Genomic DNA, 26,268 nt, shown 5'->3' with positions numbered 1-26,268 from the left:
TATTTTATTTAACTTTATCTATTATTATTATTATTTTTCAGTTTGATCAGAGAGAGACAGAGAAAGAGATAGAGGGAAGGTGAGGAAGGAAGTCACCAGATCCAGGACTTGAATTGTGGTCAGCCATGTGGGAGTCCAGCACTTTTACCACCACGCCACCTGCCAGCCCCAGGAGACAACATCTTTCAGTGGGGTATAGTCATGGTACAATTCTTCCTTCTCCTCCATTCTCTATGCTGTTGGGATTTGGGGGATGCATGCACACATGCCTGATGTATTTTTCAAGCTTCTGGGACCAGGATTTTAAACTGTGGTCAGCCATATGGAACCTGGCTCCTTTTCTTACCACATGGCCAGCCTTCAAATTTTTCAGTGTTTTCCATTCTGCATCTCTTTTCATTGCATGTTTTATACTTAAGTCATAGGTTTTCCCTTTTAATTTACTGCACACTTCTGAAAGCTCTTTTATGGTTCTTCCTTGTGTCTTGCTTTGAAATTTATTTGACATACCTTCATCACTTTTAGATTCAGCATTCCACAAAGCTTTAAGGCACAGATACTCTATAGTCAAATTCTTTCCAACTTCACAGCAAGAATGGCCTTTATCTCAGTTTCCCAAGTTCTTCATTTCCATCTGACACCTTTTCTGAATGGCCTTTATCATCAATATTTCTATAAGTGTTCTGGTTATGAGCATTTAACTAATTGTTGAAAAAGATCCAGCTAATTTCTAAGCTGTTCTTCTGAGTCTCAAGCATAATTCAGGCTTCTAAACTCTTCCTCCAAACTCTTTCAATCTCTGCCCGTTATTATGTTTCTTTTAATACCTTTATAGCCAAATCTCAAGACATGGATTTTTTTTTAAAACTCATTTATTATCATCATAATCTTGTTTATATTACATTGAATTGCATATCACTTTATGATATATTTTGAGGAGAGACAAATCACAGAAGCCTTCCTAGTTAGCCAGGATCAAGAGTGTGTACTCTCAGCATGTGCAGATGGACAGGAAAACTGAAAGAAATCTTCCACTTGGAGCCAGCTTCACTTGAGCACCATGTCCTTCTGCTAACCCTATTTATAAGGTTTTTAAAAAATGAACCTAATACTATACTCAGGAAAAATTGGAATTTGTTTTGTTTTGGTTTGGTTTTTGGTTAAAATTACTAAGTTTTCCTGAATGATAGTTCTGCTCTTTCATGACTGTAAAATGTTTTTCTTTACTTTTTAAGTAATCTTCCTAGGAAACCGAATTTTCATCCTATCATAATAATTCCCTGTTCTTTATCTTAACCTTTATCATGACCTTGATTATCTAAAAGAACAAAGAGTTCTCACATTTAAAAGTAAAGTGCTAAACTGCTTTACATTTTTCACCATATTGCTTTCACAAAATCACATCCTAAGTAAAATCTTGTTTTCAAACTGATTTTCGGACTTACCAGAGAGCCTCTGGAAAATCCCTAAGGAGCTGTCTCTTCACCTTGTAAAGACAAATGTTAAAAATAATTTGGTTTACTTCATTGATATGTTGTATTACATGAAAAGACACTGTCATATAAGATGGGATGCATTAACCTACCTTGGATTATATCTGTATGGGTAAGTATGATAATGTAAGTATTTGAAAAGTTGTATGAAATTTCTAGAAATTTATCAATGTCCTTACCATTAATAATATATCGTGGTACAATGTAATTAGTTTTAATTTTATCGAAAAATGTTTTATGTTAAAGAAATATCAAATTCTCATGTAAATTGTGACATATCATAATGAAATCTCATCAGAAATACAACCATGACCTCTTTAAGCCTTTTGTCATTCACAGATTGCTACTGTTTTACTCTGTTTCTTCTCTGAACATATCTGAACACTGCAGGCCAGAATTTTTCATGATAGCATTAACTAATTAACTTTGAGACAATGCCACTGATTTGAGTAAAGATTTTCGAAACTCTAGAGGAGAAACTGTTAAGTTCATGAAATGCTAACACAATAGCAAGTAGAACAAAATGTATTTACATGGGATTGAATGAGCTGACAAGGGATAATTATAGTTTTGTTTGAAACTTTGCTAGTTCTTTAGTGTTCTAATTTCCAAATAAAAGAATCTCTTTCCTTTTCCCTTAATTGATCTATACTAAGTAAAATGATCAGATTATGCTTTTATAAACAGAAATGAAACATTTTTCTCTCTGCCTGATCCCTCAAGAATTTGGAAATTATGTATTTTTATGGCAATATAATTATTTTCATAAATTCAGTAAGAGTCTATGGAAATGTTGATTATATTTCTAATGCTTTAATTGCAATGTCATAAGTGATAACAATGTGCTCAGAATTTGATTTAAGGAACTAAGGTCAACTTTCTGTAGCTAATGATTTCAAAGTGCTTTTGGGAAAACTGTCCTAATAATAGTCTTACAAGGTTTCTAGCCTTGTAGATGAGTAAGGAAGATCACTTCCTGGTAGGCTCAGAGAATCTGGATAGTACGGGGATTTTCGAGAATACACTAATTTACACAAATCTATATAGATGTCTCAAGTAAAGTCTGATTGTGAGTTCTTGACTTGTCTTTCTCTACTAAAGATTATTTTTTAAATTCTGATGTGGGATTATTTATAAAAAGTTTCAGCAGGCCATACCATGCACTAGAAGATGCTTCCACTTGGCAGGCTGAATCACATGGGAGAGCCAGTTTTAACTCCTGTACCACCTTAAAAGCCGGGTGGTGTGGCACATGCGTCCTGTATCAGCTACTCAGGAAGCAAAAAAGGAAAATCATGACATAGAAGACCACGTCAAAAAATAAATAGTTCTAGTAAAGCAAGTTTAAAAAAGACCTATATGTTAAATTATGATTCTTGCTTCAAAAATCTAATGAAAAACACTTACTTATATAAAAGAATGAACTTTGATCTTTGGTCAAAAGGGGTGACTAGATAGAGCAATTATATATTTAAACTATTGTGTACCTATGAGTTCTCAATTATGTTAGCTCTCTCCAGTATCTCACTACAACTTTCCAAACTAACACCTCCAAATTTTTCATACCCTATTGACCTAGTCATTTTCCTTTTCTCAAAACCCTACATGGTGAAGTTGGACAATTTGATATGAAATTCACAGAAATCATCATCACAGATGATGTACATGGAACCGTTGTGTCTGCTGTGGTGTGGGCAACCAGGAAAGCTCATGGAAAACTATCATCTCCAAAATGTGGAAACCACAAACCAAGAAATGAATCAGATTGCTATTGCTCTCCCTACTCTACTATTTAAAGATAGTTTGAGTTCTGGGCCAGCAGATGGCATGGAGGTTAAGGTGCTGGATCCTACTTGATGGGCCATAGTGTTGAGTCCTGGACCTGGCAGCTTGAAAATCACACTGGGCATGTGTGCATGTGTACCCAAAATCCTGAGAGGACGACGAAGGAAAGGGATTGTGCCATGGCCACCTCCCTGGGGGGAGGAGGGGTGATTTCTTTCTTTCTTTATTGGTCTCTCTCTGACAAGCACATGTGTCATATAGCAAAAACAAAACAAAATAAACAAAAAAAATTAGCTCAAGTCAGAAATCATTTTGGTGGCTGGCCTATGGAATAAGAAAATAAGTTTCTTTTTTCTTTTCTTTTCTGTTTTTTTTTTAAAGAGAGATTTCTGCTAAAGGGCATGTGCACTTGCCAGAGAGATGTAGAGTGACAGAGAGGCAGAAAGTGTAGAAAGTGAGAAATAACTCCCCAGGGAGGATGGCCACACTGCAATCCCTTCTTCTCCATTCTCCTTTCAGGGTTCTGTGCACACACACACACACGTGCCAGGTATGAGTTTTAAGTCACCAGGTCTGGGATTCAAACTGAAGTCATCAACATGGGAGTAACAGTATAACCATTTGCCATCTGCTGGTCCCAATAATTGAGTTTCTAATATTAATTATTATATTTCTTTTATTGTCACAGAAATTTCCCTCATTAAACCTAATTTCTTGCTTCATTCAGAAAATATCCTCTATAACCAAGTTCCAACAGACAGCTAACAGGTCCTTTATGATCAAAGCCTACCCAATAAGAAATAGATTACAAAATTCAAAGTAGACAAAAAGAACAGGAACTAAAAAAGACTTCCTCTTTCAGCAACCTTTAATCAGGCTCCTCTGATTTAACTTCTAGACCCCAGTTCTGGGCAAGCCTTTCAAGATCTACCTTTCAGCAAATGTCTCATCAAATCAGTTTAGCTAGAACCTCCCACCCTTGATATCTGATCACTCTCAATACCTGATAAAGTTTCTCATCCACCACTATTCTCCAGGTGACATCAGATTACCCTTGTTTGCCTTCAGCAAGAATCCCTTTAGGTTGGTTTAGCAAAGACTTAGCCTGCCTATTGGTGATTTTCTATCCACTGACCTACATCCTATTTCTTGGCTATAAACTCTCACTTTGTTCTGCCATATTCAAACTTGTGCTCATTCTCTCCTATTGGAAAACTCCATCGCAATCATTCCATTGAAGTGCCTTGAATAAAGTCTACCTTGTTATCTTCAAGTGTCATGAAATATTTTTCGTTAACATCAGTCATTATCTGATTCATTTAATAATTATGAAGTTTTCCCCTCTGCTTATATTTTATCTCTGTCATTTTCTCGGAAAATAAAAATTTTGAATTTGCAACTGTTTTTGATGAAAGGTGAAAGAGTACAACTATAGGTGTCAACAAGTAAGTGTGTGAGAGGACTCCGAAAAGTTCAGAGGAAAATAGAATTAAAGTACAAACTTATTTTGGTACAGAAAAAATTTTGAAATCCATGAAATTTTTAATAATGTGCTTTTTCCAAGAACTTTTGGAAAACCCCTTAACACAAATCAGCTAACAGAAAGAATCGCAAAGATTCACTACACAACATGGCATAAATGTTAGATTATGGATATATTTATTGCTCTGACTTGATGCACACTGGTAGCTTTTCACATTGCTGCATATATTGAAAATTCACACTGTATCCCATAAATATGTCCAACTATTATGTCAATTAAAAAGTATAAAGTATAAAAACATATGGAGATAATGTCTTTAGCATTCTTCTTTACCTACTTGATAATGCAATACTTTGAGCTGCACAATGTCTAGACTGAAGGATAGTGTCTTAATGGTGCTCTATTTCAATATTTCATCATCTAGGCAGGTGAATCTATCACTCCTCTATTTCTAATTATTTGAATTTACTTTTAGCACAACTGAGAAATAATTTATCTGTAATGATGAAATGATCCCTGAGAGATAAAATAATTAAACGTTTCAAGATATTGAAATGTTCACTAAGATCTGATAGTGTATTTTAGATATATCAAACGATCTAACAGGCTTATATTATACCACTTAAAGACGAATATTTTATTTGTTACCTAGTGAAATTCTAAAAGTGCAAATATTATTAAAAATAAACTTTAAAATAGTATCACTTTAAAAAACATAATAAAACAAAGAAATATCAAAGAAAATTAACTGACTTCAACAGACTGAGGATTTATTAAAGGAGAACAGTGGGTTTTTATGAGTAGTATTCAATGCTGACACATTCTAGTTTATTAATTATTTATGGAAGTGCTTTTCTGTGTCTTAAACCAGTGTCTAATTAAAGCTATTAAAAATATTCTGCTACATTGTCTTTTAGTGGCTTTATAGTTTTAGGACAATGGATCATCTCAAATTAATTTATGTTTGTGGTGTGAGGAAAAGGATGAGGTTGCTTTTGTTTGTTTGTTTTTCTTTCTGTTGCTCTCTCCACTCAGGCACTTGTAGCATATAGCACTTGTAGAATGTCTATATATGGTATTTTGGTGAAAATAAATTTGTTGTATATGTATATGTGGTTATACATCTAAAACTCTCTCCCTGGTATAATTATCCATTATCTATTCCTATATCAACACCACATTGTCTGGATTGTTCTCTGTTGTAAATCTTAAAATAATATATGTTCTCTAACTTTGCTCATCTTTTTTATTTTCTTGGCATTTAGATACTTTGTATTTCTATGGCAATGTTATAATCAATTATATTGACAAGAAGGTGAGTTAGATATTTTACTAAAAATTTGTTGGTTCTGCAAATAAATTAAAATTAAGTTGCTGATTTCTCTTTTTGAAAAAGCTATTTAGAATTTGGGGATTTGCTAGAAGTGCAAATATATAATTTGACTCCACAAATAAATTTTCATGAACATGTTATTTACTTTCTTTATTCAGATCATCTTTAATATCTCTGCATAATATATAAATATTTATTTTACAGACATGTTGATGCCTTCCCTTTCTTACAAAATTTATTCCTAACATTTTAATATTTTTGCTATTATTACAGATGCTTTTTGTAAACTTCATGTATTACTGCCAGTATATAGAAATACAATTGATTTTTAAAATATCGACATGCTGAATTCTGTAACCTTGATAAATTTAACAATTATGGCATCTAAAACCAAATACAGTTATAATACTTCTTTCCTAGTTCCTAAGTATTGAACGTTTGTTGTCGCTGCCTTGTTGCACTGTCAAGGAGCACCAATAAATGATTAAATAGAAGTAATGAAAGCTGGGGCTAGTGATGCTGCAGTAGTAATGTAACTGACTCACATGGGAAAAGCCTGGATTTGCCTCTTGACATTCCCTGAGCATGCTGGGTGCTTACCCATGTGCATGTCTGTGAGCCAGACTAGGTGAGACTTAATGTGGATTATGGTGTGAAGGGCGTGACTCTCTCTCTCTCTGAAGAAAGAAACAAATAGACTTAAAAACAAAACAAGACAAACAAAAAAGAAGTGATGAAAACAAACTTCTATGAATTTTTTCTGATGTTAAAGAGAAAGCATTCACAATTTCAGCATCAAGGAAGGAGAAAAGCTGTTTCTCACTGAGGTAGCATGTTACACTGAGGATGTTTCCTTCTATTTCTGGAATGATAAGAGTTTCCATCAGAAACGAATGTCAGATTTTGTCAAATACTCTTTCTTCATCTATTAAGATGATAGAGATTTTTTCAATTTTATTATTCTCATGTGATGGTTTATACTGACTGATCTTGAAATTTAAACCAAGTAGAAGTATGTATTAAGTAGCTACATGATTATTTTTCTATATTATTGGATTTGGTTTGCTAATGTTTTATTTCTATATTTATATGCTTTAGGGATAGTGACCTGTAATTTTTTTTTAAAGTGTATCTATTTATTTCAAGAGAGTGAAACAGAAAACCTTGACAGTGTCTAGCCATAATTTGGAATGCCCAGTATGTTCAATTCCACCTAGGATTCGAACTCTGGACATCCCATAGAGTTTCAGCATTGTACAGTCACGTATTAACACCTTTGCTTCCCTAACATCTTCGTCAGCTTTTTAAAAAATTATTGTTATTATTATTGGAACACTAGTTTTGGAGAAACCTAAAGTCCAGGGCTAATTTTACCTCACTATCAAAGCACTGATACTCTGGGACCAGCAGACGGTCTATGTTTCTGTATCTGGGTTCCCATGTACTTGACTGTGATTCGAGTCCCAGACCTGGCAGCTTGAAATTCATGCTGGACACTTGTGTGTGCATGCCCAAAATCCTGAGAGAAGAATGGAAGAGAAGGGATGATAGCATGGTCGTCTCTGTCCCCCACCCACCTCTGGGGGGGGGTGATTTCTTGCTTTCTGCTCTGTTTCTCTGGTGAGTGAACACACCCTATAGCAAAAAATCTCTTTAAAAAAAAAAAGCAATAATACTCTGCTATCTACTACATCTGATAACATAATTACATTCATTCTGTGGATGAAAACATAAATTATTCCTGGCTTTGTTTGCATTTCAGATACTGTTTTACCTCTTCCTTTTTAGTAAATCTTCACTACTCTTGAGTAGGTTATTCACATGATAAATGTCTAGCTGAAGACATGAATTTATCTCTTTGTAGATCTCACTCTCTCTTTTTCTCTACAATTGTGTTTCTCTCTTTGATACTCTGCCTGAGGATTGTAGCTACCGTAGAATCTCAAAATTTCCAACGATGTCTTTACTCAGAGGCCACTTGTGTCTTTGGGTTCACTCTTTTTGCATGGAAACCTAGAAACTAGGCAGCTGGCTATATCAATCCCCTCATCTGTTTCCCTTGTGTATAAACCATTGTCCTGTTCTGCCTGCTTTTCAGTGTCTGAACACTGTTGTTTCTATATTTAATCTAGTTTTCCAGTTGTTTAAGGAGAAAGGTAAATTTGATCTCTTTTTTTTTCCCATCATGATCGGAAACATCTTACTAGTAATAAGAATCTTTGCCCACATTTTCTTTCCTTTTCTTGAAAAATATTGCTCTGTTATTATCTTGACACTTTGATATTGCTGGGACGTCTAATCCCATCTTATTTTCTTTTCATTATTAATGACTTAGTAAATGTAAAAAGATAAATAACTTGTGTGACTTGAGGCTTTTAATTTTTTTTTTTTTTACCTTTTAAGTTTATATATGAAGTTAATCATCCTTGACCAAGTTACTCAGAAGTTAATGAGAAAACTTTAGCAAAAGATCACTTTTGGTTGCTTTATATATTTAATTTAGAGCTAACTTTTAAAGAGGAGTATGGAAAATGATGATATAAGAATATTATATAACTGTTATTTATTTATTTTTTTGGAGAGGTTTTTACTATAGGGCACGTTCACTAGCCAGACAGACAGAGAGAGACAGAGAGACAGAAAGTGAGAAATCACCCCCCAGGGGGGATGGCCACACCACAATCCCTTCTCCTCCATTATCCTCTTGGGATCTTGGGCATGCACGCACACGCGCCTGGCGTGAGGTTTAAGCCACAAGATCCGGGACGCGAACTGTGGTCGACTACATGGCAGTCCAGCGACATAGTCATTACACTAACTGCTGGTCCCAACTGTTATGTTTTGGCAATGAAAAACATAGCTAACTGAAAATGAGAGGAGATAGAAAGGCAGCAGTAGAATAAGTTCAACTGCATCAACACTATTTAGGTAATAGCTATGAATAGAACAGACAGAACAAACATCAAAGACAAAAGTAAGAAATTGAGACTAATTGCATTACTGACGATATCAGTAAAAGGAAACTACTCAAATGAAAGTACCAAAGTTGTTTAGTACAAAATAAATTTTTAAAAAATCTGCAAAACTGCAGAAATAAATATTCTCTAATGCATAAAGTAAATATCCCATAGGTTACAGAGTTGCAGCCTAACATACCAGTAATATCAATAAGTATACATGGGTATAACTCACATTCCAAATAGTATAAATAAACATATATAAAATAAAGTGATTCATAAAGACTAACGTCAAAGGATAAACAAAGTATGCTAAGCAAATACAATACAAAGCCATGATTTGCAATACTGATATAAAACATAGGTGAATATGGGCCATAAAACTACCCAATTAAGGCCACTTTTCATGCTGAATGCCACAATTTTCTACATAATATGAAAAAGTAAGATAATGAACAGCTATTTAAAACAAAAACACAGAAGGTGCAAGAAGCCAAAATTCCAAATGACAGAAGACTTTAACATTCATGGCTCAAGAATGGTCAAGAGGTCAAAAATTACCAAAATTCGCAGCAGCAAAATGCATAAATCAAAAACTCTTAGAAAATAAGCACAAGTTTATGACCCATAATCACAATGTGAGATATTAATATTCTTTCAGATTTTGACAGATTAAATTACGTTTTGTTTTTAGATATTGCCAGAGGTCACATATGCTCATCAGAGAGAGAGCAAGAGAGAGAGAGAGAAAGTATTCACTATGGAGAATGGTCATGCTGAAATCCCTTCTTCATTTTTCCCTCCTTTAAGTATTTTGGCTATACAAACACACACACACAGAGTAAGTTTTTCAATTTGCTGGGTCTAGGACTTGAACCACACAGTCAGCTATGTGGGATCCAGCCACTTCACCACTACACCACTGGTTTGCTCAACAATTTAAAATTATTTTTTTAAAAAGGAACAAAACAGAAGTGAACAATCCAAAATTATCTCCAAGCATTTCAAAATTTTTGTGCATTTGGTCAACAAAGTATATACTATACATACAAATTAAAAAAAAATTCTTGTTAAGGCATACAGCAAAGTAATCAAAATAATCCAGCAAAGGAGAGAACCATATTCCACAAGGGAGATGCTCATGCTTTAGAATAGCATGATGTAAATGGAATGGAGAAAATTAGAGATATTAAAACACAAGGCAACTCCTAGATCACAGGCTAGTTCTAATAAGTAGCCAGTGATGCTATCTACCTTTAGATTTTAAAACCACAGACACTATACATACATCAGTCATTCAGGGCCTCAGTGTAGAAGGAGGGCCTATAATCCAGAGAAAAATACTATATTGAACATGGCAGACACAAGCCCATCATCCTCTACAATCTGTGTTAAAAGAAAGTAAAATTTTATTATCTAATTTGCAATCGGATTATAATATCCTGAAAATATAAACTTCCATGTAGCATGCTACTGCCTGAACATATCAGTCATAAAAATGATGACAAACTACTTGAACAGTATTTTTGTTTCATGTTAAGACAGTATCTTTACTATTCATTTTTTTCTCCTTAGTCTTAGAATAATATCATAAAGGGCAAATATGCTATTTTAAAGGTCATGGGTAGATTGTTACATATTAGGTTCATTAAAAAGGTAGTAACTCTTATTATTGTAGTGTGAGTCAATTATTTTCTTAGAAAGACATATCTTTACATACCCTAAATGTCAGCAGAGATCCATTTGCTAACAACATATGTCGCAATTCCCTTTTCTCTTTCACAGACTAAACATGTTTTGTTTAGCAATTTTATTGCAAGTGTTTGCAAAAATAGCTTTACTACAAGTTTATGATACAGCACTGTTGATTGTAGAATACAGTTATGGAAATATGGATATATTTTAGCCATATCCCCTTGCCTCAAATATATGCAAAGTTGACAAATCTTATTTGATATGACTTTATCACTTTTTGTTTCAGGGCAGAAACACATTCTCTTCTAAAAACTCAGGTGGTGAATTGTCACATATATGAAAATGCTATGACCATGCTTCAAAGATACAAATATTGAAAATAATTTTGATGTGATACAGTACCAAATAATTATTTTAAAATTTGCATATATAAACAGAACTGATGATGAAACAGGTATATTAGGGAGATAGTTTAAGCATGGTTCTACCTGAATTTTATCTATGAACTTTACAGTCACTTAAGAAGATAAATGACCTTCTTAAACTTCTTTTTTCTCCTTCTATTCCACCTTTTCTTTTTCTTATTTACAGTCTTTTGGCATTACATTGTGACTCCTCCTATAACCATTTTTCTGAACAAAATCCTAAATTTAGACCTCTAGCTAGGACTCCTTACTGAATCCTAACCCCAACTTTTTGAATAATAATTGTATGATTCCCTACTGACCAATCAAGCACATCTAAAACTCTGGGATGATTTTTCTCTTCCTGTCTGATTCTCCTTCCAGATTTTTATTTTTGGTAGGCTAGCACTTTAATTTCCTAATCAGTTTATCTCCCAAGATATGGAACTGCCTCCCGCTATTCCACAGGTATGGCAAACCCTGTCTTGAACTGGCAATTTCTCACTGCTCAGTGTCTCCCATCCAATTCTCATGATCATAATCTAAATTCAGGTTAACAATTCTTTCACTTTAACAACAGACCATTAATCGTTTTTCCTACCTGTTCATCCTTTATCATTTTGTTTCTTAAGTATTAGCTCTTAAACCAGAAGCAAGAAGCTGGTGTTGGATAGTCTATTCATAAACCGGAAGTTGGAAGTTCGGCTGTCTAGAAGTCTCAGGATGTATTTCTCAGCCTAGGGACTTTCAGCCCGGGGCCAGTAGGAGAGGAAACGTAACAATCGGGCTGTGGTGTGCCACCAGGCTAAGACCAAGAAATCTGCTTGCAAATGATCTCTGTTAGCCAAGTAGTAAGCCCACAGGGTAACCTGGCGCGTTGGGGAAGGAGCCCAGCAAGCTCAAGGGGGAGGTCCTTTCGAGCCGGAACTTTCTCTGCCAAGGGTCCTCAAGCTTTGTGCAGTTAAAATTATACAGAATATGCAAATTAGTCTGTTTTAGTCCTACTGTTTGTAGGATTCTGAAGAAGAATTCTAACGACTCTTCAAAAATTCTTATTTTTCAAATTCTGAAATTAACCACACATTTATTTGTATTCCTTATTTTTCAAGGAAATGACACTCTGAGGAGAGCCCCGGAGCTTTAAAGTAAGTAAGAGAGGCAGAGGGACTCAACAATTATTTTGAAGCTTTAAAGTAAGTAAGAGAGGCAGAGGGACTGAACAATTATTTTGAAGCTTTAAAGTAAGTAAGAGAGGCAGAGGGACTCAACAATTATTTTGAATTAAAATTTCTTGGGGGTGAGAAGGTGACATGATGTTTAAGGGCTTTGGACGCCCACATGATCAACCATGGTTCAAGTCCTGGACAAGATGGCTTGCTTGCTCTCGCTCTCTCACTCTCTCTCTCTTTCTCTCTCTCTCTCTCTCTCTGTCTGTCTCCAGTCAAATTTAAATAAGTTAAATTTTAAAAAACTCTTTAAAAAATTTCTTTATTGTTTTCTGTTATTACTTTCCACTTAAACATTACCAAAAAAAAAAAAAAAAAGCTTGTTCTTTTTGTCAGTGAAAGTAGTTTCATGTTAAATAATAGTACTTTTTTCTTCCAGAAAATGAAATAAAGAACTGGGGCCCCTGTCATAGAGGCTGAGTGCACTTCTAGCACCGTCTCCCTTTTCTGCCTTTCTACCAGCTGTGTGCAGTATAGCCATGCCAGTTGGTTAGAATTCCAGGAACAACTGGAGGACCAGCTCAAAATGCACTGTGAAACAACTTCTCTCTTTGGGTTGTGTGGAAGGTTCACATCTGGAATCTTCTGTTTGAGAATCCTGAACTTTATATCAGTCAAGTGATTTTGCCCAAGATCTTCTTACTGTATAAAGCACATTGCAAAGTTGCCACCATAGTGAGACCTGGATTGCTTAACACAGAAGCTTTAACAATTGCTGTGGTAACTGCAGGTAGAAATGTGAAGCTTTAGCAACTTCATCCAGAGAGGTTCAAAACCATAACTCACTCAGGGGATATTATCTACCAACTTAAACATCTTTTCTCTGATTTTTATGGTGTTAAGTATTTCCCGCTAGTGCTCTGCTTGTATACAATCCCACACTTCGTAAATGTAACCACAATCAAAGACTATTGGCCAACTAACTTTATCCCCTTGTGGTTCTATAAGACTGGCCATCTCTGTGTTTTGGATATATTAGCTCTGAGTGGTAGTAGACACGTAAGTCCACAGAAATTGACTGCATTTCTTCCTCAGACAGGTTGCCTTAAGCTACTATAAGTTCACACTGAGTACCCATAGAATGACTGACAATTTTCTAGACTGCACAGATAAAACAGGTAAAGGATTAGATCTACTTAGGAGACAGATGAAAGAAAGAAAAAGAAGAAAGAAAGAAGGAAAGAGAGAAAAGAAAAAGAAAGAAGGAGAGAAAGAAAGAAAGAAAGAAAGAAAGAAAGAAAGAAAGAAAGAAAGAAAGAGAAAGGGAGAAAAAAAGAAAGAAAAACAGAACAAAACAAAAAACAAGCATAGTAATTTATTCTTTTTGGAATGGAGTCCAAAGTCTGAAGAGCTGCCATTACAAGTCAATTAAATACAGAATTATGAGTCAAATAGGACAATCCCCCCTGTTTTTTAGATGCAAAAACATAATTTATAGAAATTCTCCATCCTACAAAACAAGTACGGTGGTCCTGTGTCATCAACTTTTTTCCAGAAGTTTGAAATATCTATCATCAAGAAATTTTAAAGACAGATTTTCAAAAATCCAGATTCATATTTGCAAAACTTCTGGTTGAGGCCAGACCCAAGCTATGGAAACTAACATTGTGTGCAGACTGTATAGTTTCAAGGGAGAGATGCAATTGCCCGATACCAACATCATCATCCTCCATGTGCCTGAACGATCTCCTAGGAAAATGCTGCAGTTCTCCAAGACAGGTCTATATAATCTCCTGTGGGGCTCGAACCTGAGTGACATTAGCCATTCATTACAGGTAACACCATATCATACGCAAATGAGAACAAGTCTGCATTTAGTTCTGGAATTACCCATCCCTGTTAGAGAAATGTAAGACTGAAATCACTGTGAGAGAAATGTAAGACTGAAATATACAGATGGACACAAAATGAAAAAAAAAAAAAAACTTATTAGGCGCAACAGTTATTTCTCAAGAACTATTTCTAAATTATTTTGTGTGCAGACATGTTTTCTTACACAATTACTTTCCCATAGGCCTGATACATTCCACGCATCAGATTAAGAAAAATGCTATTCTCCAAATTTGCGTCTTCTATTACCAATTCCATTCCTTCATGTAAAAATTAATTTTTAAGTCACCAAAATGTTGTTTCCTTACCAAAGACTTATCCAACCTCTATTTCAATTGAAAGTTTTTGCAATATTTTGAACTGTTATCCTTTTATTTATGCTTATCTTAATTTCCTTAATACTTTCTACTTTTATTATTATTATTATTCTTTTTAGTTTGTAATAGGGCTTGTGCACTTGGTGGAGAAAGGCAGAGAGAAAGAGAGAGAGGGAAAGTGCAAAAGCATTTCCCAGGGGGGACAGTCACACTATAATTTTCTCTTCTATTCTCTTCTTGGGATTTTGGGTATGTGTGCATATGTACCCAGTGTGTTTTACAACCCTCTGGGTCTAGGACTTTAACCACATAGCTGGCCACATGGAATCCAGCTGCCTTAACCATTGTACCACTGGCTGACCCATTTTCTTTCTTTCTTTCTTTTTTTTTGAGAGGTTTTTCACTATAGGGCACGTGCGCTCGCCAGACAGAGACAGACAGAGAAACAGAAAGCGAGAAATCACCCCCCAGGGGGGATGGCCACGCCGCAATCCCTTCTCCTCCATTCTCCTCTCGGGATCTTGGGCACGCACACACATGCGCCCAGCGTGGGTTTTAAGCCACCGGGTCCAGGACGCGAACTGCGGTCAACTACGTGGGAATCCAGCGACATAGCCATTGCGCTAACTGCTGGTTCTCTGGCTGACCCATTTTCCACTTCTCGATATGGTTACTTATATGTCTTATTTCCTTTAGATTCTGAGCTTCTTAAATGTAGAACACTTTTTAAAAACTTATAACACTTAGTGGAATGTTTTTATTTTATTGTTAAAATTTTTTTAAGTAGTAAAAAACTACTACCTTGGTCTGAGTGTGCTTGTTTATACATGCTTGTGTTTTTTGTTATTGTTAGAGGGTTGTGAGCTTGCTAGAGAAAGGCAGAGACAGAACAAAAAGCACCCCCAATGAAAAATGGTCATACGGGGAACCAGCAGTTAGCATAATGGCTATGTCGCTGGACCCCCATGTAGTCGACTGCGGTTTGTGTCCCGGACCCAGTGGCTTAAAACCCACTCCGGGCACGTGTGCGTGCGTGCCCAAGATCCCGAGTGGAGAATGGAGGAGAAGGGATTGCGGCATGGCCATCCCCTCTGGGGAGTGATTTCTCGCTTTCTGTCTCTCTGTCTCTGTCTGGCGAGCGCACGTGCCCTATAGTGAAAAACCTCTCAAAAAAAGAAAAAAAAAAAAAAAAGAATGGTCATGCCATAATCCTTTCTCTATTTCTCCCTTCAGGATTTTGAGCACGCACACATGCATGCTTGGAGTGTTTCTAAAGCTACTGGCTCCAGAACTTGAACTGCAAGGTCAGTCATGTGGGACTCAGCTGTCTTAATGAACAGGCCATGGAGTCAACTTGTGTTTGTGCTTTTTGAACATGCACAAATCTTCCACCTGGATCAACAGGAAAATTTATTTTCTTTTCAATAGTTTAACATTGATTTGTTGTTGTTTATTTTTTTCTCTTACTGCCAGAAAGAGAGGGAGAGAGAGAGCAAGTACACACTAGCGTGGGGTTATCATGCCACAATCTCTTTTCTTCCATTTTTCCTTCTCTTTGGGATTTTAAGCACAGATATACACATGCCCAAGGTGTTTATCTAGTCACTGAGACCAGGTTTCTATTTATTTATTTATTGAGAGATATTTTTGCTGTACTGCATGAGCATTTGTCAGAGACACGGCGAGAGACAGAGATAGAAAATGAGAAATCACACCCCAGGGGGATGGCAATTCCTCAATCCCTTCTCCCTCAATCCCTTCTCCTCCATTCTCTTCTCAGGATTCTGGAAACGCACGCTCAAGCGCCTGACATGATTTTCAAGCCTCCACGTCTGAGACTTGAACCTTGATCGACTGAGTGGGAGTCTAGCAATGTAACCATTACATCATCTACTTGTCCTGAGACCAAGATATAATCCACTGTTGATTATATGGAATCTGGCTCCCTTAGCCTCTGAGCCATGGGACTGACCCCAACACTGGACTCTTAAACACTTTGCTAAGAGTTTCTCTGTCATGAGCCAAAATTACAAGATAATTTTGGGGCTCTTTGATTGCAAAACTGCAAATGAACATATACGTTTGTACACTATCAGAGCACCATATGCTCTTTTTGTTTGTATACAATTTAAGAGAGAAACGAAGATAATGCCACTTGCTCAGATTATTATATAATAGAAATAACTGCTGTAAGTCAAAATCTTTTAGGATCTGTAATAAATGTATTGGGAAAAGATAATATTAAAACTGTGGACAGTTATAAGACCAGTAGTAAAACTGGGTAATTAGTTTGTACCAGGGGAGCCTCAAACATGTAATCTGTCTAATGTCAGTATTCAGATATGGTGCACAGTTTAGGGCCATAATTTGGCGATAGATATTCTTCCAATTTATTGGACCATCTACTCCGCTTTGCTACCTCATACATATGCATCTTGTGTGTGTGTGTGTGTGTGTGTGTGTGTGCGCGTGTGTGTAAAAGTAAAGTTTATTTCTGTAGTTGGAACACTTTGAATATCTTATTTACTTGAAGTCATTATTCATGGAGGCAGATAAAGAATTAGTTGTACAAAGTTACATTTCTTCTTGGGAAAACACTGTGGAATTTGCATGCTAGTTTTTATCAACTTGAGAAAACTGCTCATTTATTAAAGAATTGATATTGATATGAAATGACAAGTGAATTACCACACTGTAGAATTGTTTGCTTCAATAGCATATGCTTGTGCATGTAATAGAAAATTCTCCATGTTTCTGGAATGTTACTTGGATTATATGTAACAAACTACCAAATATTAATAAGCTCCAGACTCTCCCTCCAGTTTCTCAGTGAAAAATTCTGCTTTCAAAATTTAATGATTCTACTATGATCCAATGTGGGGGCAGAAAAGAGGAAAACCAAATTCTTACCCATTTAAATGAATGTGGTTACATTAATATGCCCCAAGGCACTATCCTATATGTATATTTTATTTAATAGTCTATATTGCTACATTAATATGCACAAGTCACTGTCCTATATTTTATTTAATTGTCTCTATTAAAATCAACAGTTAAGATTGCAAAAGTAAATTACGTTTCCTTAAATTGCATGGGCTTGTTTCCAACAGCGATCACATCAGGGAAAACATGTCAGAAGTATTTCAGTTAACCATTCATGTCTGACATGTGCCACTTTGTGTATATGACTTGCTTGGCTTGCTTTTTTTAATGCTTGCCCAATTTGTTTTTCTACTTTGCTTTGTGGAAGGCTGCACATGCCCTCCGGGCAGTATTCGATACTTTCTGATGAATAGAAAGAATGTTGCTGACATAGCAAAAGCTTCAGGAAGTCACAAAAATGGATAGGTTTTATAAAACATGATTATCATTACATTCTGTACAAAAGTCTAAGATGTTGATAGGAGCAAATGTAACTGTTTTTCCATTTTCGTTTATATATATATATATATATATATATATATATATATATATATATATGTATATATAGGCCTAAGTTGTACAGTATATTTGCAGCTGTAGGTGGGAGCAAAGTGGAAAATTATGGAGACTAAACTGTATTCTATAAGGTTGACAGTGTTGCCCAGGACAATTTATTTTCCGATTCACTTTAAACTTCATCATAGAAAAGTGTAGGGTTGACAAGATGAAAGTTCTTTCCTCTGACTATAAACATAGTAAAATTTGAGATAGGTATTGGAAAGAAATGTCAACCCTTTCAATAGTGAAGCCAAGACAAGATGTACCACATTTACCAACTTTCCTTTATAATACCATTCTCTTACAGATTTGTAGTCTTTTTAAAGTGAGCTAAGAAAGGGTCTGACTACAGTGAAACCAGTAAGAGCAAACATTGAACTACAGTATCAAGAGTATAAGGGTTAACTTATGGTAAGAAAAGTTTTAGCTGTGAAGACTATTTTGAGTTGTGGGGGGAAGATAGGCATGATAAAAATGATAATAATTAACTTTGTAAAGTATATTTTGTTAAACCTTCCACAAAACTCATGAGATAGATAAGAATATATTTATCATTATTCTTACATTACAAATAAGAAAACTGAAGCTCTGATAATTTCAGTGGTACGCCCAGGTATGAGCTATAGTAAGTATGTTATAAAGGTATGATAAATGGCTGTCAGGATTTAAACACAGATCTTTCTAAATCTCTGACATTTTATGAATCCCAGTCTACACAAAGGAGAGAGATGAAAATTAGGTGCTTCCAAGTCAAGTTAAAATTTGGTTAATACAATATTATTTAAAAAAATTAATAACAATGTTTCCACCATCAATTTGAAGAGATAATACACCAAATGGTGGTTTTTCTCCAAAAGGACGGTATACGCATTGGTGTGCAATTAGTGGCATGGTATAAATGGCAATACTATGTTGTCTCTATAATATTGCCACACATTTTAGTACTGTAATAGAGCAGGTACATTAAATAATATTTCTTCAAGTTTACTTATTTATTTAATGAGAGGGAGGGAGGGAGGAACACAATAGGGTCGCAGTGTATATAACAATTATGTAGTTTGGTGTTTAGAAGGCTATCGCTTATAAAATTTGGTTCATACTTATTCTAGTCAGAAAGTTAAAGGTGAATCGGATAATTTAAAGATCCCATTTAAGTCAAGAAACTTGAGAAATGATTTTTTTTTGTATCTTTCAATTTTACCGGAATTGAACAGGTACAATATTTACCAATAAAGCACCTCCACAAATTGTATTTAAGACTGGTGGAACCAGCAGATAGCATAATGGATACGTTGCTGAACTCCCACATAGTCAACCATGATTTGAAGGTCAGACCAGGTGGCTTGAAACTTGTACTGGACACGTGTGCTTGGGTGCACAAAGGCCCAAAAGGAGAATGGAGAAGTGACTGTGGCATGGCCATCCCCCTGGGGTGTGATTTCTCGCTTTCTGTCTCTCTTATGAATGCATAAATCCTATAGGAAAAATCTCTAAAAAACAAAGACTGGTAAATGTTCCTATATGTTTCTTATTATTAAATGCATGTAAAATTTTAATGATGTAAAAATATTAAAGAACTGCAATGACATATAGTATATACATAAGGTAGTATATATTTAATGCAATTATAGATGGCTGTTACTGTTTCATACTCTTCTATATTTTTTAGATTTTTTCATATGCAGATGCCTTTATTTTTTTTAGAGAGATTTTTGCTCTGGGGAGTGTTGGCTTGCTGGATAGACAGAAAGAGACAAAAAGCCAAAAATCATCCCTCAGAAGTGTGTGACCATGCCACAATCCCTTCTTGTCCATTCATCTTTTAGGATTTTGTGCACACACATGCCCAGGGTATTTCAAGTCTGGGTCTGGGTCTGGGACTCAAACCACAGTCGGCCATGTGGGAGTCCAGGGCCTTAACCACTATACCACTTGCTGGTCCAGCAGATAGCATATTTAGAACAATACATTCGGGAAAGAACACCTAAAATTCTACATATACTATCAAAATAATGCAAAAAGAGGAACCAAAAAGCACTAAAAGGGACCATTTCTGTTTTATTTTGGAAAAATTTTTGCTATACAGTCCGTGTGCTCCCCAGGGAGACAGAGTGACAGAAAGCGAGAAATCACACCCCAGGGGATATAGTCACACCACAATCACTTCTCCTCCATTCTCAGAATTATGGGCACGCGTGCCTGGTGTGAGTTCCAAGCCTCTGGGTCTGGGAATCAAACCATGGTGGGCCATATGGGAGTCCAACAATGTAACCATTATTTCATCTCTGGTCCCATAAAAGGAAATTTCTAAAGGTAAAAATGGATGTATTCTCGGGACTAGCAGTTAGCATAATGGCTATGTCACTGGACTCCCAAGTAGTTGACTGTGGTTCGCGTCCCAGACCGGTGGCTTAAACTCACACTGTGCGCGTATGCGTGCGTACGTGCCCAAGATCCCGAGAGGAGAACGGAGGAGAAGGGATTGCAGCGTGGCCATCCCCCCTGGGGGGTGATTCCTCACTTTCTGTTTCTCTGTCTCTGTCTGTCTGGCAAGTGCACGCACCCTATGGCAAAAACCTCTCCAAAAAAAGAAAAAAATGGATGTATTCTGAGACCGAGTACTTTGATTTTTCTTTCTCTTTTCACATTTCATAAAATTAGTTCTCATATATATTAATTTTATGGAAGATATAACGTTGTTATTTCAACTATATCCCACTGTCTGCAGAGGCAATATTGGTCACAAAATTATCTATTATAGAGCATAGATAAGAAATACTTTTGGGTTGACTAAAGGTTATAATTCAGGTATGAAAAGAAAAATGTCAACTATCTTACAACCTGCTCTCAGTGTAATTCAACAGTCATTTCCATAGTTTAATGGTTAAATGAAAAGAATTTGTGACCTAGGGGTATTTATGGAAATGGTAAATTCCTATTTTTAAAAATGTATTTTAAAGTTTTATTCCTTTTATTCAAGCTATCAGAAGTTTTAAAAATTTCTAATACATGAATTTATTTTTTCCAGTTCTCAGACTCTTAAGCCTTGGATTAATTCTGATTATATTAACAGCTGTATAGCAATATTGATTCATGTGGCTGACTCTCAGATGGAAACATAATAAGGACTGTCTTTTCCTCCTGATTACATATTTCTTGAAAGTAGATTATTGAATGGTTTTTATAAAGAAGTAAATTAATTTAAAGATGGATATATTAACCTAGATTTATTACCAGTTCCTTAAAAATAATTTTTATACCAACCTTTCAGTACCTCCTCTTTTTTTATTCCCCCATGGCATGAATTACTTTATTGATTAGGAAGCTATGGGCTGAGTGCATAATGAAAATCTATAATGAAAAACTCATTTTAGAAAGAAATTAATAATTTTAAGAGTGAAAACCAATTTTCTTATGTTCAATCTTGTAATCTATTTTGTATTATTTCCCATGTGTAACCAAAACATCACTGATTCATGCTATTATATAGATAATCAATTAAAATGAAAGTTTCTCCAAGGCTAACCTCTAGCGGTCTCATACTAAAATATTTCTATTTCTAGTCATTTAATAGCTAAAGATGTCACTGGGGAAGTAAATAGTTTTGAAAACATATCTACTGTTGAGAAATTCATAGAATAACATTCCATATGTTGTTTCCAGAATCATATACTTTATGAGGAAAACAGGCTATTAACAAAATCTATGGAAAAATCACTAAAAACTCTAAATTTCAGGAAATATAGGCACTACACTATGGACTTTCTACATGCGTTATCCAATCTTCCTATGGCTGCAACAGGTAGATATCGCTGTAACTATTTTATTACCAGTACAAAGAAAGCAAGGCTTTATGGAACGTCTGGCAAACTTTTCCGGGATCTCATAGTGGTTGGGATTCAAAACAAAGGTATTCTACTCCTATGGACTGTGATCTTAGATATTATGCGATGTTGTCTCTTTTCAAATATCAAAAACATTTTATCATCAATCAATCCTAAAACTTATTGATATACATGTACTTCCATTTTTGTCAGCCTGAATGATGAATTAGGAAGAATACTGCTTATACGCTATAGATGCATTCTGCAGTTGTGACAGCAAACTTATGCCCCAGTCCTGAAACTTCATGTCCTTGCTAATATAAAAATAAAAGCAAACGTAAGAAGCAAAGGAAGGGTTCAAGTCCTGTTCATGAGGAGTGCAGACAGAAAGTATAAATTATTTTACTTTAATTTTTAATTGTGCAAGCAATCTAAGAATGTATAAAAAATAGAAGTGGTAAGTGTCCTCCATTCCCATCCCTGCAGTTTCTCCAACATATATGTATTTCCCTTATAATTTAATTAATTTTATTTACAGGGCCTTTTCTGCACACATGCATAAGCACACACATATACACCACATTTGTTTCAAAATAACACATAGAAATTTAATTATGTGTATTGCTGTCTTTTTTTTTTGTCTTTTAATGTATGTTGAAATCCTTCTCTGTTAGCACAAATAAGATATACACTTTTAAATCATTGAATAGTCCAGTAAAAACATGTATAAAGTATATACATGAAAATTGGTTTTAAATGTTCTCTATTCAAAGATTCTACAATTAAAATTATTGCAATATACTTTTGTACATAATTTTTTTGGAAATAATCCTGTAAGTGAATGTTGAATCAAAGGGCAAGCATGTTTTTGATAGAGTCACACTCTTTAACCTTGTAATATATTCTTGTGTATTGAACGTAGAATTATTACAAGTAGTTCATTGTTTATCATAAGCATCTCAAAATATCTTTCTCCAATAAATTTAAGCAGATTTGAGATATTGCTACTGACAGCTTAGTTAAATAAGCTTTCTTAACGCTTCCAATCTGGGTATTAATAATTCCTCCAGAGTCCAGAAGCATTCATAAAAGGGATCCTTTCCAATTACAGTAGCAATAGCAAAACATTTGTATATGATGCCATTTGCTAACAGGAAAGTAATCCTCATAGAAAATATATATGTTTTAACCTACATTAGATTCAGTTTCTTAAATCAAAATGAACCATTTCTCAGTATATTATGAATATGTTTGCATTCTTAAAGAAAAAAAGTAACAAAGCAAAGCTATAGTGAATCATTACTAGTAAGTTCCTAGGAAATCTTCAGGAAATGAAAAAATTTCCACTTTGGCTCCAAGCAAAGTGAACACAGGGCATCATAAAGAGGATTGCATGGAGACCTTTCAGAAGCATTTTCTGGGTATTTTTCTGGCTATTGGCTCTTCTAACAACTAAGCAGTTAAACATGTTTTCTATATTCCATGTATCTTCAAAAGCTATGGCCAGTAACTAAGTTGAAGTATTATGGAATGAAGAATTATTTAAAAATCTTTAGAGGGGCCAACAGGTAGCATAGTGGTTAGGGTGCTGGACTCCTATGTGGCCCATTGGGATTTGAGTCCCAGACCCAGTGGCTTAAAACTCATGCTGGGCATGTGTGTAAGTATGTTCAAAATCCCAAGAAGAGAATGGAGAAGGGATTGGCATGGCCATTCCCCTAGGGGGTAATTTCTCATTTTCCCTCTCTCTTTCTCCCTTTGGTGAGTGCACATGCCTTACAGCAAAAAGAAAAAAATGTTAGGATCTTGTGCAGGCATGCACATACTCCCGGAGTGAGTTTAAGCCACTGAGTCCGGGACGCGAACCACGGTTGACTACGTGGGAGTCCAGCGACATAGCCATTACGCCAACTGCTGGTCCCCTAGACCTTTTATACATTTTTAACAATTATGTTACATTTTAAAAGAAAAGATTATTATTATTTTATGTTTTTAGTTTGCCAGAAGATGTATGAGCTTGCTGAAGAAAGAGAGAGAAGGGAAGTGAGAAAGCACATCCCTTGAGGGATGGCCATGCCATAATCCCTTCTTCATTTCTCCCTCCTTTTGGGATTTTGGGCATGCGTGCACACACGTCCTGCGTGTTTTTCTAGTCACTGGGTCTGGGACTTAAACTGTGCATTTGGCCATGTGGGATCCAGCCAGCCACCTTAACCACTATACCACCTACTCACTCAAAAAGATAACATTATTTTTAATTTGTTTTGTTTTAACACACACACACACACACACATACACATGCCCACGTATATATTTATATATTTTTTAAGAGATTTTTGCGTGTGTTCTCTGGAGAAACAGAGAGAGACATAGAGACAGAAATAGAAATATCACCCCCCAGGAGGGATGACCACACTGCAATCCCTTCTCTTCCCTTCTCCTCTTGGGGTCTTGGGCATGCCCGCAGATGCTTCAGGTGTGAATTTTAAGCCACTGGGTCCAGGACTCAAACCGCAGTCGAATACATGGAAGTCCAGTAACATAACCATTATGCCATCTTCTGGTCCCTTTAACATATATTTTACTGAGAGAGAGAGAAAGAGAGAGAGAGTGAGAAAGAGAGAGAGAGACCCCTTCAATATGATATCATTACACTGTACTCCCTTTCTCCTAGCTCTCCAGCCAGTCAGGACCTTGAGCCAGATATATAGCCTGCTTCAAGTTGACTCTGGATCAAAACTCAGACACAGCTACATGGCTTCTAACACTACATATCAGTACATTACTGCCTGTTCTACCAAGGCTGGGCCAACTTTGTTACATTTTTATCTTGAAAATGATAACTAAATAATCACTGGTTTTTCATTTGTTTTATTGGCTAGTCTATTACTTAATGTTTATTAATTACTTAGATCAAGTATTACACTATAATATACTGTATTTTTGGCCCAGAAAACAGAATCAAAATTTTTATTTAAAAATATACATAGTTTCCGATGAAATTAATATGATGAGAAACATAAACGTAGAATGTAGGTCATTACACACTACACATTGTAATTGTTTTTTATCTGACTAGCAATTACAGTTCAGTTAATATATTCTGGTTAATGGGAAATTATCCACTTCAACTATTAGTCAAATTTTGGAATTTATGTGAATAGAAGTAATACTAAAACTATGTTAAGCATAATTGAATATTTCATGATTCATAAAACAGCTCAGAATCTTCCAATGCCCCATGGCCATCATTATAGCTCATACTATAATTTTCCAGAGATCTGGCTAATTCTAAAATTCACTATGCTTTGCTAAAATCATCTTTGAAATAATATTAATGGACTATAATGTTCTTACCCTTTTTTGTAGAAAAATATATGTACAATACTTATCATCAGTATAAAATATTATAGATAGTAATAGCTGAAAATCCACCTAATATTGGATTTTATACATTCTCCATTGGTCTAAGATGTTTGAAACTTTCAGCCTCTGAAGGCAAGGGTACCTCATCAAAAATATCAGACACTTGCTGAGGCCCAACCAACGTGATGCAATTGGGAAGGCACCACTGCATGTAGTAAGGACTCAGTCTCAGTTCTTGTGCCCAACCTAAACAGGCCTGGCCTGGTGGCTTGCACCTGTCATCTCAGCTACCTGGGAGGTGAGGGCAGGATATGTGTGACACTGGAGAGACTCAGTAAAAAATGCTTTTCTCCCTTTATCCTTCTCTCCTGTGCTCTCTATCTATCTACATGCTTGTGCTCTCTCTCTCTCATTTAAACCAAAGAAAAACAGTTCCATCACTGGCTGTCTCTGTAAAGAATACCTTAGAGCTTTCAGATCCCTCTGCTCCACTTCCGTGCATAGTCTCTCTTCACTCTGATCATGTCATTCCCAAGCATGACACATTCCATGACCTTATCTGCTGATGGCACACAGCTCAAAGACTTTTGCATGTTATTAAATGTTCCTGTCACTTTCTCTGGCTGTTGTAATTGAATGCACTCCATTCCCAATGCTTTATGTTTGCTCACTCATCCTCCTACCTTAGCAGCTTACGTGAGACTTCCTCTAGCGGACAATGCCTGATTAGTTGCTCCTGTAGGTAGGGGTGATAAGTACTTTTTTGGGCCTAGAGCGTAATTTGTAATTTGTCCATCAAATCACGGATGACACCTTCTTGTGATTATTTCTTTACATGTATTTTTTTTAAAAAAGAATTATTTTATTTTATTTATTCATTCATTTATTTTTTATTTTGACCAGAGAGAAACACACACACACACACTCACACACACACACACACACACACACACACAGAGAGAGAGAGAGAGAGAGAGAGAGAGGGAAATTGAGAAAGCAAGCCATCAGGTCTGGGCCTCCAACCACGGATAGCCATGTGGGAGTGTACAACACCTTATCCACCACGCTACATGCT

The 26,268-nt window shown here is 35.7% G+C and overlaps 1 protein-coding gene across 8 annotated transcripts in view; it reads right to left on the bottom strand.

Moving 5' to 3' along the window:
- MGAT4C (MGAT4 family member C) overlaps nucleotides 1–26,268 on the bottom strand; it is a 290,719-nt gene that overhangs the window by 27,251 nt on the left and 237,200 nt on the right. For 2 of the 8 annotated variants that reach the window (XM_006169600.3, XM_006169604.3), the window contains exons 1-4: nucleotides 11,752–12,134; nucleotides 10,340–10,437; nucleotides 2,651–2,761; nucleotides 1,446–1,486 (exon numbers count right to left, since the gene is read on the bottom strand). The exons of 2 other annotated variants lie outside the window; for them this stretch is intronic. The gene's annotated coding sequence lies outside the window, so the exon portion shown is untranslated. Of the gene's footprint in view, nucleotides 1–1,445; nucleotides 1,487–2,650; nucleotides 2,762–10,339; nucleotides 10,438–11,751; nucleotides 12,135–26,268 lie in introns of those variants that run through there. 4 more of the 8 variants (XM_006169602.3, XM_006169601.3, XM_006169603.3 and 1 more) reach the window with 4 other exon arrangements.

This window comes from Tupaia chinensis, unplaced genomic scaffold, assembly GCF_000334495.1.
Source record: "Tupaia chinensis unplaced genomic scaffold, TupChi_1.0 Scaffold147312_1, whole genome shotgun sequence".
In the NCBI taxonomy this organism is placed as follows: Eukaryota; Metazoa; Chordata; class Mammalia; order Scandentia; family Tupaiidae; genus Tupaia; species Tupaia belangeri.
Note: the sequence above shows the minus strand (reverse complement) of the source record. Positions and strands in the feature narration are given on the sequence as shown.